Genomic DNA, 17,725 nt, shown 5'->3' with positions numbered 1-17,725 from the left:
GAAGCTGTTATCCTCCAATTTAAAAAAATAAACAAAAAATGCATTTGATTCATGACGGCTTTAAATGTGTGTGTATGTATGTTTTAAACTTTATTTAGTCATTTGGCTGTGCTGGATCTTAGTTGCAGCATGTGGGATCTAGTTCCCTGACCAAGGATCGAACCCCAGGCCTCCTGCATTGGATCACCAAGGAAGTTCTGAGAAGTGACAGCTTTATTCTTTCTGCTCTATCTCTTGAGGATGCCTGATTCTACTGCATCTTAAGATGTCATCAGGACAGAAAATCAGGATTATGTTGGCTTTACATTTTGCAATGGCTCAGGTCACTGTTTCTAGTTTCATTGATGGTGGCTTGGTCTGTGTCAGTGTATATTCTAAGTCAGCCTAGCCATGTTTTAGCTGCTATGACACTTGCCTGGATCCTTCCTCTTCATGGGATGCTCCTCTTTTCCACATTTCAACTCTTCCCTTGCTTTTTTAAGACAAAACTCTCCCCTCACTCTCATGAATTATGGTTTGTATCCTTTATCTTCATCGTTGACAAGATCTCTTCTTTCCTTTATTCCTCTGTGATTGTTAACAGTATTCATTTACAAATTTATCAAAAAGCAATGAACCCCAATTTCATACTGGAACTTTAACTTCATCTTTGTGTGGCTACCTCATAATGTCTTTACATTTCCATTAGCAGATGCTGTGGCTTCTTTAGCTTCGAGACTTATTCCCTCGCCGCCGCAACCCCTCCCCACCCCCCCACCCCCGCCATTCTCGCAAACCTTCAAACATCCAACATTGTCTCTGACTTTACAAATCATACCATTTTTATCTGTCATGTATAAACAGGTTAAAGAATGTTGCCTTCATCAAGAAAATAAGGCTAATGGGAAGCAGTAGAATGCAGAAATTTGTTTCAAAAACATATCCACTTTCATAGAGTTTTAGTGTAAATTGATAGGATAATGTTTTAAAAAAGTCTGCAAGGAGTTGAATTCTGTGACAACCACATGTGCTTGGAAGAGGACTTCAAGTTCCAAAGCAGAATGTTGCTGAGCTGGCACTTTGATTTTGGGCTTTGGAGACATGAAGCAGAGAATCCAGCAATGGACTGTCTCAACTTCTGATCTGCACAGCCCTGAAACAGCATCTGGGAGTTGCTGCAAGTCACCAAGTGTGTGGATATTTGTTATTCATCAATAAAAACTACTACATCACACATGCACAGAGGGGTAGTAAAAGAGGGGAAGGGAGAGGAAGAAAGGGAGAAGGAAAGAGAGACGGAGGGAAAAGGAGAAAGAGATTTAAATAACTAAAAGGGATTACGGTTCCTTCTGCTTTACTCAGGACGACTCCCCCTCAGAGTGAGTGTGTGGTGGAAGACACAACTGCACTTCCTTCCACTGTCCTAGTTTGTCCACAACTTTCATAGAATGAGCGTCACACATTACTGAGTTTTATCTTTTGTTTCAGAAAACCATTTTCTATTAAATATAGCTGTAAACTCAAGCCAGTAGCCTCATCTCATGTTCAAACAAAGACAGATTTATCTGTTTCAACATTGGAAGGAAACAGGACTGAATTTGGTTGATTAAGAAATGCATATGATTAATTAATGTGAGGCAGGAGTCTAAACATGTATTCAGTTTAGGTGATTTAATAAACTCTCAAGATAATTTTACTTAAACATATTCAGTGCTTTATAAACTGATCAGGTATCTATATCTTGAATGACAGCTGACTTCATTATGGTCCTGTCTTATTACTGTTATGAATTCAATAGAGACAGGAGGTTCTGGTTAATTTAAATGATTTATTTTTACAGGATTTATGAGGTAGGAAAAATATGCTATCATTTTGTCATTTTTTTGTGTATAAAAACACTCACAAAATAAGCTTCTGGGGGACTTTCCTGGTGGTCCACTGGTTAAGAACTTTATGCTTCCAATGAAGGGGACATGGGTTCCATTGCTGGTCTGCAGACTAAGATTGCACATGCTACGTGGCCAAAAAAAAAAAAAGAAAATAAATAAATAGCATTGTGATTTAAGTTAGTTTAAAAGGGAACAGAGGAGCCTGGCAGGCTACAGTCCATGAGGTCACAAAGGGTCGGACATGACTTAGCAACTAAACCACTGCCACCAAAATAAGATAAACAAAAACTGGCAGCAAATTGATAAAATAATCCATAAGTACTGGCATGCATGCAATAATTCTATCTATAAATGGTTTACATTGTGAAAACTGGAATTGAAAGAATGCACTTTGTATTATAGACAGAGGGAAGATCAATAAAAATTACTGAATCCTTTTATACTGTTAGGGGCTTCCCTGGTGGCTCAGAGGGTAAAGCATCTGCCTGCAATGTTGGAGACCTGGGTTTGATTCCTGGGTTGGGAAGATCCCCTGGAGAAGGAAATGGCAACCCAGTTCAGTATTCTTGCCTGGAGAATCCCATGGACAGAGGAGCCTGGGAGGCTACAGTCTATGGGGTTGCAAAGAGTCGGACACGACTGAGCAACTTCACTTCACTTTATACTGTTACCTGGCTGTAATAACAGGAGCAGACAATTTATACAAAACAACATTTTTGTAAATAAAATAAGCTTCTGGAATTAATGTTTTTATAAATGAATATATTAATCTGTCTAACCAGAATGCTGTTTATAACTTGGTTAATTTTTACTTATTGATCACATAAAATGTGCTAAGATTTTTTTTTTTTCCCCCTAGGTCCCCACACTTGGTTAGATTCTATTTTATGTTTCCATGTAACATGTGAACTGGCTGTGTCTTAAACCTCTTTACAGTGTATTGAAATTGCCTATTTTCTTGACTCATTCACCAAGCTATAAGCCCCTTGAAAAAAAGCAATCTAGCCTTGTTCATACAAATATGTGCATGATACTTGTTGAGCAAGTATTATTTTTAAAATTTTTATATTCCAAAATAAAATAGATCTTAACTTATTTTTAATTTAAATTGAATTTTTAATTCAGATAGTTTCAGTTCTGTTCAGTAGTAATGAAAAGAATGTTACACTAGTTCTGCATTCAAGGTACCCACAGTCTAGTGCCATGAAGCTACAAAGCAAATTTAGAGTCCAATTATAATAAGTATGTCAATCCAGGTGACTTGTAACACCCACTGCAATATTTTCACTTCAAACTGCTTCATGTGATTCCCTAATTATATTATATGGTAACCTAGTAAATGGAGGCTTCTTTGGTGACTCAGTGGTAAAGAAACTGCCTGCTAATGCAGGAAATGCAAGAGATGGGAATTTGCTCCATGGTTTGGGAAGATCCCCTTGAGAAGAAAATGACAATCCATTCCAATATTCTTGCCTGGGAAATCCCATGGACAGAGGAGCCTGGCAGCTATAGTCAATGGGGCTCCAAAGAGTAGGACACAGCAGCAACTTAGCACAATCTAGTAAATGATTTCAAATACTTGAGATAAGAGGCATGATAAAAAATTAAGAGATAGACTGAGTAAAATGAAGGGTATTGTGACAAAATGACGTGCTTTTGATTTATAAATCAGTTAATCTTGAATGAACATTTAGGTAACATTTCATCTGGTTTATCAGCCCATTTTACACATATAAGGAGTTCACTTGGAAGAATTTCGTTGATTCCGGCTGGGTTTAAAACTTCAGTTGAATGACTACCATTCCACTTCCCAGAAGAGGTAGCTTAACTTCAATTTTTCTTCATAATTCACATCTCTGAGAGCAGGAACATATTGTTTGGAATAATTTTGTATCCCAGGAGGAGCAATTATACATTTTCTCATGTGATTGATACTTTAGGCAAGTCTATTGGTGAGCAGTAACCTGAGCCTTGTAATTACTTTTTTTTTTTTTTGTAATTACTTTAATTTCAGTTATATTCAGCTGGGAAAGGAGCCAAAGTTATCCTAGCTTCTGCATATTCATTGAGGGTTAGATAGTAAAGAAGCTTTTTATTTTACCCTCTGTACTTGTAGGTTTGTCAGCTATAACACTTCCTTCCTTTTGTGACTTTTTTTTTTTAATCACTAATCTATTATTCACCAGGAATACATTTTCTACATTTATCATGTTTTCCCAGAAAAGTTTCCCATTACACTACTTCGTAATGTAAGTTCATTTGAATCCTTTTTAAGTAGCCTAGATTTGGAACCACAAGTTAAAACTTCTTAAGATAAAAAGTTGCCAAAAGACTGTATTCCAGAAACATTGTGTTTACTCTGTATGTCAGAAATGTACATATTATTGATATACTCCATTTATCTTGGCATCGGTTATAGAATTTCTCAGCTATAAATGAACAAATTTTACCTTTCCTTATTGCTCTCCCCAGAAAAGAGAAAGACAGTTGACTTTGTGATCTTGATTTTATAGAGTGACATGTAATTCTCATTTTTAATTTGGGTATGACAGGGCTACAATTTGTAAATGTAAATTTTCAACATTTGTATCTTTTATGAGAGTGATAAGTTTGAGTAGCATCCTCATTCTCAAAAATATAAGAGAAATCAAGATTAAAAAGAGGGATGTTACCAAAGCCTGTGTAATTCAAAAATTAAAATTACTGTTTGATAAAAACTGTCTGCTCCTGGTATTGCAGTCAGGTAACAGTATGAAAGGATATGGTAATATATCTTGTTCTTCCCTTTGTCTATACAAAATTGTGTGTGTGGGTGTGTTAGTTGTTCAGTCTTGTCTGACCCTGAGACCTATGAACTGTAGCTTGCCAGGCTCCTCTGTCCCTGGAGTTCTCCAGGCAAGAATACTGGAGTGGATAGCCATTCCCTTCTCCAGTCTATACAAAGTTCATTCTTCCAATTCCTGTTTTCACAATGTAAATAATTTATAGACAGAATGGTTGCACATTCTGTCAATACTTTTACTGATTCTTTTATCAATTTGTTGTCAATTTATAATTTATCTCCTTTTAAACTAACTTAAATCACTATGCTCTTATAGCACGTTTTTTTGTTATATTCATTGCATGATTGATGCTTTTGAACTGTGGTGTTGGAGAAGAGTCTTGAGAGTCCCTTGGACTGCAAGGAGATCCAACCAGTTCATACTAAAGGTAATCAGTTCTGAATATTCATTGGGAGGACTGATGCTGAAGCTGAAGCTCCAATACTTTGGCCACCTGATGCAAGGACCTGACTCATTTGAAAAGACCCTGATGCTGGGAAAGATTGAGGGCAGGAGGAGAAGGGGATGACAGAGGATGAGATGGTTGGATGGCATCACCGACTCGATGGACATGAGTTTGTGTAAGCTCCGGGAGTTGGTGATGGACAGGGAGGCCTGGTGTGCTGCATTCCATGGGGTCGCAAAAAGTCAGACATGATTGAGTGAATGAACTGAACTGATACATTTTAGGATTATTTATTCTAGTTCTGTGAAAAATGTCATAGATGATTTGACGGAGATTGCTTTAAATCTGTGGATTGCTATGTACATTATGGGCATTTTAACAATATTAATTATTTCCAATCCAAGATCATGTGATATCACTCCATTTCTTTGAATCATCTTCAATTTTCTTTAGCAGTGTTTCAGATTTGTCAGCATATAGTTCTTTCACCTCCTTAGTCAGGTTTATTCCTAAGTATCTTATTTTCTATGGAGTTTCAAAAGAGACTTTAAAAATACACATTTTCTAATTGGAGGATAATTGCTTTACAGTGTTTTGTTGGTTTTTGCCATGCATCAACATGAATCGGCCATAAGCATACGTATGCTCCCTCCTTCCTGAGCCCCCGTCCCACCCCATCCCTCTATGTTGTTATAGAGCACCAGCTTGAACTCCTTGTGTTAGACCTAAACTTCAAATCGGCTATCTATTTTACACATGCTAATATAAATATATTTCAATGCTACTCTCTCAATGCATCTTACCTTTTCCTGCCCCTGCTGTCTTTAGAAGTCTGTTCTCTCTGTCTGAATCTCTATTCCTGTCTTGCAAATAAGTTCATTAGTACCATTTTCTAGATTCCCTATATATGCGTAAATATACAATATTTATTTTCTCCTTTTTATGACTTACTTCACCCTGTATAAAAGGCTCTGGGTTCGTCTACCTCACTTCAACTAACTCAAATCTGTTCCTTTTCTGGCTGAGCAATATTCCATTGTATATGGATACTACGACTTCTTTACCCATTCATCCGTCAAGGATGTCTAGGTTGTTCCCATGTTCTGGCTATTGTAAAGAGTGCTGCAGTGAACACTGGGGTACATGTGTCCCTTAGAATTGTGGTGAGCTGGGGCTACTCTTCTTTGCAGTGTACAGGCTTCTCACTGTGGTGCTTTCTCCTATTGTGGAACAGATTCTAGGCATGGGGGCTTCAGTAGCTGCATCGCATGGACTCAGTAGTCATAGCCTGGGGTTCTACAGCACAGGATCAGTAGCTGTGACTCCTGCAGCATGTGGAGTCTTCCTGGATCGAACCCGTGCCCCCTACATGGGCAGGCAGATTCTTATCCACTCTTCTACCAGGGAAGTCCCCAAATGGAAGGCTTTTATATGCAGAAGAGGGTGGAAAAAGAAAATTTCTAACAGTGAGTGGATTTGTTTTTTTTTTTTTCCCTAACAAAGTCATCTTCCTTTTGGGGATGTCACCTATCTATCAGGCAGATTACCTCACTAGAGTTAACCAAGTAATTCCAGAGTCACTGATTAGAGTCATTTCTGAGAGAGGCTGCAATTGTTAGGTATTAAGCCTTGGTTTGTTGATGTAGGCTTAGCAAAAGTGGCCCCCTTTCAGGCCTGCTGTTTTAAACCCTTGTAACTGAGACCTTTATTTTAAGATTAATTTGTTTCTATACAAAGTTCATTCTTTAGAAGGTTCTTTAGTGAAATTCTATTGCCACTAAAATTTCTAAGCTCTTTTTTGGAATATAATTTTTATTTATTCATTTATTTTTGGCAGTGCTGGGTCTTCATTGCTGTGAGGGCTTTTCTCTAACTTCAGCAAGTGGGAGCTACCTTCTAGTTGCAGTGTCTGGGTTTCTCGTTGTGGTAGCTTCTCTTGTTGCAGAGCACAGGCTCTAGGGCTTCAGTAATTGCTGCAGCTGGGCTCAGTCATTGTGGATCTCAGGCTCTACAGCAGAGGCTCAAAAGATATGGCATATGGGCTTAGTTGCTCCGAGGCATGTGGGATCTTCCTGGATCTGGGATCAAACCTGCGTCTCCTACATTGGCAGGTGAATTCTTTACACTGAGCCACCAGGGAAGACCCTATCAGCTCTGTTTTGTGTGAAAATGTGTTTAACTTGACATAAGCACTGGAAGATAATTTTACCCAGTATAGAATTCTTGAATGGCAGTTATATTTAAATATTTTGAAGCCATTGTTCTATTATGTCCTTTTTTACTTTCTGCTATGGAGAAAATGTATGAAGGACAAATTATTTGGCTGCCTTTGGCCATTCTTACCATCTTCTTGTACCTGTAGACCTAAGCTATCAACACATCTCAGCTGGATTCCTGTAATGAAATTCTACATTTAACTCTCCCTGACCACCCTCTCCCCAATCACACACTACCTACTATTACATAGCAGCTGGGATAATGCCTTTGAAGTATTAGACAAGTCTTTTTCATGCTTAGAAGCTTCCAGAGAGCTCTCTTTTTTATACTCAATCAAATCCAAAATCATTACAGAGGTCTGGACCCACCAGCATTGTTCTATTAACTTTGTGATCCTATCACTCTTTTTTTCTCTTTTTTGTTAAATTTGCCCCAGTCTCTTTGATCCCTCTGTTGTTCCTTGACCAAGCTGGGTACTCTCCAACTTCAGTGTCTTTCTACTCATTTTTATTCTTTACAGAGTATTTCCCCCCGCCAGATGTGCAATGCATAACTCTTTCATTGTCTACAAGTTGTTCCTCAATGTTGACTTCACATGAAGTACTGTCCTGACAACCTCAGTTGAAATTTCACACATTACTCTGATCACTCCCAGTTTACCTCATCCTACTGTAATGCTATAATTCTTATAGCATTATAGCAATATGAGGTACTTATTTGTCATGCACAATTATTATTTTTAAAATTTGACTGTGCCAAGTCTTAGTTGTGACACACAGGATCTAGGTTGCTGAATGCAGCATCTCTGTTTCAGCAAGCAGGATCTAGTTCCCTGACGAGGGATAGAACCTGGAACCCCTGAATTGGGAGTGTGGAGTCTCAGCCACTGGATCACCAGGGAAATCCCTCATTTTCTTTTTTATATGATATAAACTCTATAAGGGCAAATTTGAGCAGTTTTGTAATACTGTCATGTTTCTCAAACAATGCCTATCATACTAATTAATTTGTTAAATAAATTAAGGGATGTTGGGCTATCACTTATATCTGCTTTGTTTCCCCCACAATTAGAACTCAATGTGTTTCAGTCACGACATTGAATTTTGAATCATGGTTGAATAGCTCATGTTAACAAATTCTTCCATGTGGCCTTATCCTTGTATCCCTCCTGTCCAACACCATCAAGATGCTTTCTCACACATGCAACCCAGTTATTTTTCTTTTCTTTTTAAAAAATATTTATTTATTTACTTGGTTGCACCAGGTTTTAGTTGTGGTATGCGGGAGCTTTAGTGGTGGCATGTTTGATCTTGTTCCCTGACCAAGGGTTGAACCTGGACCCCCTGAATAGTCACTGGTACACCAAGGAAGTCCCACCCAGTACTTTGAGGTAAGTAGTAGCCACATCCTACAATTCCTTTGGTGTATAATGGGTCTTTCTGGAGCAGGGACTTCACTTCTCTGCTTTGACTTCAGTTAAAGCTACCCTGGTTACTGGCCTACAGAAAGTGCTGTTTGTGGAGACAGAGAATAAAAAGAGTATTTCTTGAAACATCTCACTCTCTGTTTTTCCTGACCTGGAATGTCTGTTTTCTTCCCCAAGTTACAGGGGACCATTTTTGCCAGCTAGGAGCATTTAGAAGAATCTGGGGGTCAGGTATTTCTGATTGTTACCATCCTGTGTTTTGGTGACCTACAGGCCCCATGTGACGGCTCTGAATTTGGTATCTGAGACGGTTGTGTCTGTGTTTCAGGGACCTACAGGCCCCATGTGACGGCTCTGAATTTGGTATCTGAGACGGTTGTGTCTGTGTTTCAGGGACCTACAGGCCCCATGTGACGGCTCTGAATTTGGTATCTGAGACGGTTGTGTCTGGAAATTTAGTCTCATCTGTTGTCCTGCCACCCTCAGTGTCACTTTGTAAACATGATTTTGGCAAAGTCAGTCCCATAACTGTAGGAGCTTGGCATTTCCTATTCTTGAGGCTCCTTGGCTTTCCAAACATCCCATTACTTGGATAACAACTGTCTTCAGCCTGTCTTTTTTTTTTTTTTCTAAAGTTTTAATGTGGTCAAGAGATTCAGTCTTAGAAAAGGACTAAGAAGGGGTGGGAGAGAGGCCTCGGTGGGTTCCTCCCTGTGATGCGGATGCGCTGCCCACCTGCTCTGGGGATGCGCTGCCCACCTGCTCTGGGGATGCGCTGCCCACCTGCTCTGGGGATGCGCTGCCTGGGGGAGGGGTTGGTTGGGGGCTGGATGGCTTCCCAGCTACAGCCCTTGGCCAGCTGCTGCCCGTCTGACCAAAGCTATAATAAAACACTTCCACCCCGCTGAAAAAAAAAAAAAAAAGAAAAGGACTAAGAAGAAAGGGAACTGGAAGCAGCAAAACAGGGAGATGAAAAACTAGGTGAACTGGCCATAGCTTCTTAACAAGTATGACTTCCATTTCGAGACTTCTTCAAATAGCCATATAAGAGCTTTCTTTGAATTAGGGTAGACCCACAGGAAAGGGGAAAATTTTGTCTGATGGTTCTTCTCACTGTGTGGTGAGCACAATCTAAGATGGCCCCACTGTGCACCTTTATTTATATAAATCTGTTGGAATGCAAGGGGGACCTATTATTTGCTTCTGACTAAAGGCATTGGACTGCCACTTCCATGTCTGAGTTACTATTTATGGAAAAGGAGACGTGATGCCCTGTCTGTGATTATGTTTCACTATATAAGACCCTGTCTTAGCAGAATGTAAAAAGGTATTACTCTGGTGGCCTTAAGAAGCAAATCAATACTGGGAACTGCTTATGAAAAGGGCCATATGTCAGGGAAATGAGAGTGGCTTCCAGTCAACAACCACTAAGAGGCCATGAGCCTCAGTCATACAACTGCATGGCAATGAATTCTGCCAACCTTCTGAATGGGCTTGGAAGCACATGCCACTTCAGTCAAACCTCCAGATGACAAAGCTGACACATTCCCTTGATTGCAACCTTGTGAGAATCTGAATAGAAGACTCACCTGAACTGTGCCCAGACCCTGATGATTAAAACTGAAAAACAAACAAACAAACAAAAAAACTCCTTGATTTAAACTACTAAGTGTTTCATAAGTTTTTACTCAGAGATGAATAATAGTATAATATCTAGTTGAAACAGTCCCACTCTCGTGGTCCTTGACTTCCTGATGTTTCTGCTTTGTCTTCTGGTCTCTCCTGGAAGACACTGGAAGCCGAGAGCATTGGCCTCCCATTTGCTGTGTCCATCTGGTAGGTGGATGGGTCCAGAAATCTCAGCGTGCTCTTGCATGTGCTGGGCTTCTTGATCTGTAGTTGTGATAGAGGAAACGCCAGTTTTCTCCTTGTGGCTTTATAAATACACTGAAATTTTTATACACAATCACTCAGTTTCCAAATGCCTAAATTATGATAGAAATTATGACAAAGACAAATAATTAATTTATTCACTGATCCACTTAGTCATTTAATAGGGATTTGCCCAATGCTGTGTGCAGTGATAAAATGGTGACCAAGACCACCCATGTTTTCTGCCTTCATGGAGTATAAAGACTGGTGGACAAAATAGACAGAAAGCGAACAAGCCAAAAAAAAAAAAAAAATGACCTTTCTAGGAGTTACAAGAAGGATATAACTTGCTCTCTGTATAAAGATACTTAATATACAATAATAATTAATAGGGGCTTCCCTGGTGGCTCAATGATAAAGAAGCTCCTTGACAGTTCAGGAGATACAGGAGATGTGGGTTCGATCCTGGGGTCAGGAAGATCCCCTGGAGAAGGAAATGGCAACCCACTCCAGTATTCCTGCCTGAGAAACCCCATGGAGAGAGGAGCCTGGTGGGCCACAGACCACGGGGTTGCAAAGAGTTGGACATGACTCAGCAACTGAACAACAGCAAAATAATTAATAATCATGGTTTATTTTTCACTATGTTCCCAACACTAATCAAAGCATTTCACACACATTAACTCCTTTCATCTTCACAACAACCATATTAGGAGGAAAAGTGAAACACAGAAGCGCTCATGTATTTACTGAGGGCCGTATAGCTAGTAACTGGCTGAGCTGGGAGCAGATCCCAGGACATTTAGGGCCAGAGCCTGAGTTCTTAAGTGTTACCAGTACTGCATCAAATCTGGCTAATGACCTCATTGGAAGTTTCTCTTAAAAATAATAGATTTGAAAGATAAAGAGAGAGTATTAGAAGAAGAAAATGGGGTAATATGTTTTAGACATTGCAAATGTTACATGGAAATGCCATGTGATCAAAGAGAATAAAGGAAGTTAGAAGAACTTAAAGGAAAGGACAACTGATATGGAATATCAACAGAGTATGATGCAAGACAAAAAAGGACAGAATTAAGCTCCATTACAGTACCTCTTGAGTGGCAGGGCACATGGGTAAACCTATGGCTGATTCATGTTGATGTTTGGTAGAAACCAATGCACTAGTGTAAAGCAATTATCCTTCAATTAAAAATAAAAAAATAAATTTAAAAAGTACCTCTTGAATAATGTGTGACTTAAAAGCCTGTTCCTCTGTTCAGTCCATCCAATGTTTTATTGTTGTTCAGTTCTCAGTGTCCAACTCTTTGTACCCCCATGGACTACAGCACACCAGGCTTCCCTGTCCTTCACTGTCTCCAGGAGTTTGCTCAAGCTCATGTCCATTGAGTGGAGGATACCATCCGATGTTTTACCATTACATATTTGCTGTTGCTGTTTAATTACAGTTTTTAAGCAATAATTATCATTACTTGATTGTTGTCAACATAATTGACTCTTTTTTCTATTCATCAATAATTTCATTCCCCGTCTGCATTTTTTTAATGAAGAAAAAAAAAATTAAACATTTCCTTAAACATTTCCTTCCGATGCCAACTATGGTTATTAGGAACCATAGAATTCTATTTTTCCCTCACCCTAAAATGAGATTTTAGCACTGTATACAATTATAGATTGAGTCCCCAAATCTTTGCCCTGGTCCCTGTACGGGCCCTGAAGCCTGAGCACTAACTCTTGGATCCAATAATTCCCCAGTGTAGCTGTAGAAACATTAGCTCCTGAGTGTAAATGACTATTGTTTACAGCAATTCGTTTCTTGTGAAATATGGGAATATCTTTTCTGTTTTAACTCCAGGCAAACTTTTAAACAGACATTTGTGTTCTATTTTATCTGGCATTATACTTTTTTTCTGAGTTTCACAGCATAACCTCATCTTTCACATCACAGACATTGCAAGTCTTAGTAATATGATTTCAGTGAAGCTAAATCATGACTTTATGGTTAGAACAAAGTCATTGAGATTATACTTGAATATAAAAAGATACTGGAATATATACCATACTAATATGTTGATAAATCCTTTAAACCTTTCTCTCCTAAAATATTAAAATTAGCAATTAGTTGGACCTTAAAATGATTATCCTTCCCAGAAGTCCTCAGCTCACATCTAAATTTAACAAGAACACATTAGATAAAGTTAATTCATGTATCAAGACCCACAGAGTGAAGGAGAGCTTGTAGGCACAGCCTATAAATTCAGTTCAGTTCAGTTCAGTCACTCATTCGTATCCGACTCTTTGCGACCCCACAAATCGCAGCACACCAGGCCTCCCTGTTCATCACCAACTCCCGGAGTTTACTCAAACTCATGTCCATTGAGTCGGTGATGCCATCTAACCATCTCATCCTCTGTCATCCCCTTCTCCTCCTGCCCTCAATCTTTCCCAGCATCAGGGTCTTCTCAAATGAGTCAGCTCTTCGCATCAGGTGGCCAAAGTATTGGAGTTTCAGCTTCAGCATCAGTCCTTCCAATGAACACCCAGGACTGATCTCCTTTAGGATGGACTGGTTGGATCTCCTTGCAGGCCAAAGGACTCTCAAGAGCCTTCTCCAACACCACAGTTCAAAAGCATCAATTCTTCGGAACTCACCTAGGTCAGGGGACTTCCCTGGTGGTCCAGCTGCTAAGACTTTGTGCTTCCAATGCAGGGGCCCAGGATCCATCCCTTGTCAGGGAACTAGATACCACACATTGCAACTACAAGATTCTGCAGGCCATAACAAAGACCCGACAAATAATAAATAAGTAAATAAATAAATTTCTAAAAATATAAATTTTATATATATAATATATATATATATATATATATATAATAAACCCAGTTCAGCCTATCCTTACAGAAAACATCACTGTTGAGGAAACCTAATACCAGGCACAAGCCTCCAACTCAGTGTGAGCTGGCTTACCTTACCCTAAAATATAGGACCTGCTACCATTACCAAAAAGTCCTGGACTCCTCATGCCCTGCTTCTGCACTGCCTCTTGTGAGGATCTATGAAAGTCACTCTTGCCCCAAATCCCTTGTGACCAGAGCTCAACTGCTTGTGGGGCATTTTTGTTGTTGTTCAGTCACTAAGTCTCATCTGACTCTTTGTGACCCCATGGACAGTAGAATGCCAGGCTCCTTTGTCGTTCACTATCTCCCGGATTTGCTCAAATTCTTGTCCATTGAGTATGTGATGTTATCTAACCATCTCATCCTCTGCTCCCTTCCTTCCTCTTTTGCCTTCAATAGTCATACATCAGTCATTTCAGTCAGTTCAGTCGCTCAGTCATGTCTGACTCTTTGCGACTCCATGAATCGCAGCACACCAGGCCTCCCTGTCCATCACAAACTCCCAAATTTACTCAAACTCATGCCCATTGAGTCGGTGATGCCATCCAGTCATCTCATCCTCTGTTGTCCCCTTCTCCTCCTGCCCCCAATCCCTCCCAGCATCAGGATCTTTTCAAATGAGTCAACTCTTCACATCAGGTGGCCAAAGTATTGGAGTTTCAGCCTCAGCATCAGTCTTTCCAATGAACACCCAGGACTTATCTCCTTCAGAATGGACTGGTTGGATCTCCTTGCAGTCCAAGGGACTCTCAAGAGTCTTCTCTACCACCACAGTTCAAAAGCATCCATTTTTTGGTGCTCAGCTTTCTTCACAGTCCAACTCTCACATCCATACATGACCACTGGAAAAACCATAGCCTTGACCAGACAGACCTTTGTTGGCAAAGTAATGTCTCTGCTTTTAATATGCTATCTAGGTTGGTCATAACTCTCCTTCCAAGGAGTAAGCGTTTTTTAATTTCATGGCTGCAGTCACCATCTGCAGTGATTTTGGAGCCCAAAAAAATAAAGTCTGACCATTTCCAATGTCTCCCCATCTGTTTCCCATCACCTCATGGTGCCACGATCTTAGTTTTCTGAATGTTGAGCTTTAAGCCAACTTTTTCACTCTCCTCTTTCACTTTCATCAAGAGACTTTTTAGTTCCTCTTCACTTTCTGCTATAAGAGTGGTGTCATCTATATATCTGAGGTTATTGAGATTTCTCCTGGCAATCTTAATTCCTGCTTGTGCTTCTTCCAGCCCAGCGTTTCTCATGATGTACCCTGCATATAAGCTAAATAAGCAGGGTGACAATATACTGCCTTGACATACTCCTTTTCCTATTTGGAACCAGTCTGTGGTTCCATGTCCAGTTCTAACTGTTGCTTCCTGACCTGCATACAAGTTTCTCAAGAGGCAGGTCAGGTGGTCTGCTATTCCCATCCCTTTAAGAATTTTCCACAGTTTGTGGTGATCCACAGAGTCAAAGGCTTTGACACAGTCAATAAAACAGAAATAGATGTCTTTTCTGGAACTTCCTTGCTTTTTCGATGATCCAGCAGATGTTGGCAATTTGATCTCTGGTTCCTCTGCCTTTTCTAAAACCAGCTTGAACAGCTGGAATTTCTCGATTCACGTATTGCTGAAGCCTGGCTTGGAGAATTTTGAGCATTACTTTACTAGTGTGTGAGATGAGTGAAATTGTGCGGTGGTTTGAGCATTCTTTGGGATTGCCTTTCTTAGGGACTGGAATGAAAATTGACCTTTTCCAGTCCTGTGGCCACTGCTGAGTTTTCCAAATTTGCTGGCATATTGAGTGCAGCACTTTCCCAGCATCTTTCAGGATTTGAAATAGCTCAACTGGAATTCTGTCACATCCACTAGCTTTGTTCCTAGTGATGCTTTCTAAGGCCCACTTGACTTCACATTCCAGGATGTCTGACTCTAGGTGAGTGATCACACCATTGTGATTATCTGGGTCATGAAGATCTTTTGTGTACAGTTCTTCTGTGTATTCTTGCCACCTCTTCTTAATAGTTTCTGCTTCTGTTAGGTCCATACCATTTCTGTCCTTTATTGAGCCCATTTTTGCACGAAATGTTCCCTTGGTGTCTCTAATTTTCTTAAAGAGATCTCTAGTCTTTTCCGTTCTATTGTTTTCCTCTATTTCTTTGCATTGATAGCTGAGGAAGGCTTTCTTATCTCTCCTGGCTATTCTTTGGAACTCTGCATTCAAATGGGAATATCTTTCCTTTTCTCCTTTGCTTTTTGCTTCTATTCTTTTCACAGCTATTTGTAAGGCCACCTCAGACAACCATTTTGCCTTTTTGCATTTCTTTTCCATGGGGATGGTCTTGATCCCTGTCTCCTGTACAATATCATGAACCTCTGTCCATAGTTCATCAGGCTCTCTGTCTATCAGATCTAGTCCCTTAAATCTATTTCTCACTTCCACTGTATATTCATAAGGGATTTGATTTAGGTCCTACCTGAATGGCATAGTGGTTATCCCTACTTTCTTCAGTTTAAATCTGAATTTGGCAATAAGGAGTTCATGATCTGAGCCACAGTCAGCTCCAGGTCTTGTTTTTGCTGACTGTATAGAGCTTCTCCATCTTTGGCTGAACAGAATATAATCAATCTAATTCCGGTGTTGGCCATCTGGTTATATCCATGTGTAGAGTCATCTCTTCTGTTGTTGGAAGAGGGTGTTTGCTATGACCAGTGCATTCTCTTGGCAAAACTTGATTAACCTTTGCCCTGCTTCATTCCTTACTCCATGGCCAAATTTGCCTGTTACTCCAGGTGTTTCTTGACTTCCTACTTTTGCATTCCAGTCCCCTATAATGAAAAGGACATCTTTTTTGGGTGTTATTTCTAAAAGTCTTGTAGATCTTCACAGAACAGTTCAACTTCAGCTTCTTCAGTGTTACTGGTTGGGACATAGGCTTGGATTACTGTTATATTGAATGGCTTGCCTTGGAAATGAACAGAGATCATTCTGTCATTTTTGAGATTGCATCCAAGTACTGCATTTTGGACTCTTTTGTTGACAATGATGGCTACTCCATTTTTTTTAAGGGATTCCTGCCCACAGTAGTAGATATAATGGCCAATTCACCATTGAGTGAATTGAGTGACCATGAGTTAAATTCACCCATTCCAGTCCATTTTAGTTTGCTGATTCCTAGAATGTCGACATTCACTCTTGCCATCTCCTATTTGACTATTTAAATCTAGTATTGAACTATAATCCTGATTTGATGACTTTAATCCTGATTTGATATTTGAGCTCTATTTTTTTATCTTTAACTATCAACTCTACATATTCACTTGAATGATTATATATGCATGTCAAATATTCCCAAAACAGGATATTCATTTTCCCATCCCCTCCCAATGCTCTAATTGAAGTCTCAAGCTAAATTTAGAATACGTGTTATCTATACAATGGCAACCCACTCCAGTATTCTTGCCTGGAAAATCCAAAGGACAGAGAAGCCTGGCAAGCTGCAATCCATAGAGCTCCAAAAGAGTTGCATGTGACTTATTGACTAAACAACAATTCATTACTGAGGACATAAATTCAAAGGTCTTCTATCTTCTATTCACTCTCTCAGGCTTCTTTATCAACCAGCCTTTAGCTGTGAGTAAACACTTTATTATTCAGCAGTTTCTTTACCACTATTCTAATCCAAGCCACCATGCAAGTGAAAAGTGAAAGTCACTCAGTCATGTCTGACTCTTTGTGACCCCATGGACTATACAGTCCATGGAATTCTCCAGGCCAGAATACTGGAATGGTTAGTCATTCCCTTCTCCAGGGGATCTTCCCAACCCAGGGATCGAACCCAGGTCTCCCACATTGCAAGCAGATTCTTTACCAGCTGACCCACCAGGGCAGCTCAGGTTAACATTGCCCAAACAGGGACTTGAACCCTGGACCCTCAGATTAAAAGTCTGATGCTCTACTGACTGAGCTATCTGGGTTTTCCCCTAAATAATTCAAAAGGCACCTGTTAAACTATCTCTTTCCTCTTGTGTGCTGCAGTCAATTTCCCCATTGCTTATAGATACTTTACATCATATTAAACCATTATTTTACAAAAAATAATAAAAAGACAAACAAATCAAAATGCAAAAAACTACAAAGCAACATGTTACTATCCTCCCTTAGATAAAATCCAAAGTCTTTATTGTGGATTTCATGACTCAGTTGTCTGTCTCATCCATCA

General features: G+C 39.7%; 1 non-coding gene across 1 annotated transcript; it reads right to left on the bottom strand.

The window, feature by feature from the left end:
• Positions 1-17,407: 17,407 nt before the first annotated feature.
• TRNAK-UUU lies at positions 17,408-17,480 on the bottom strand. The gene has a single exon. It is a non-coding gene; the product is annotated as a tRNA-Lys (tRNA).
• Between the last annotated feature and the right edge of the window lie 245 nt (positions 17,481-17,725).

This window comes from Cervus canadensis, chromosome 13 (assembly GCF_019320065.1).
Source record: "Cervus canadensis isolate Bull #8, Minnesota chromosome 13, ASM1932006v1, whole genome shotgun sequence".
NCBI lineage: Eukaryota > Metazoa > Chordata > Mammalia > Artiodactyla > Cervidae > Cervus > Cervus canadensis.
The sequence above is the reverse complement of the archived record's forward strand: the minus strand, read 5'-3'. Positions and strand labels throughout refer to the sequence as shown.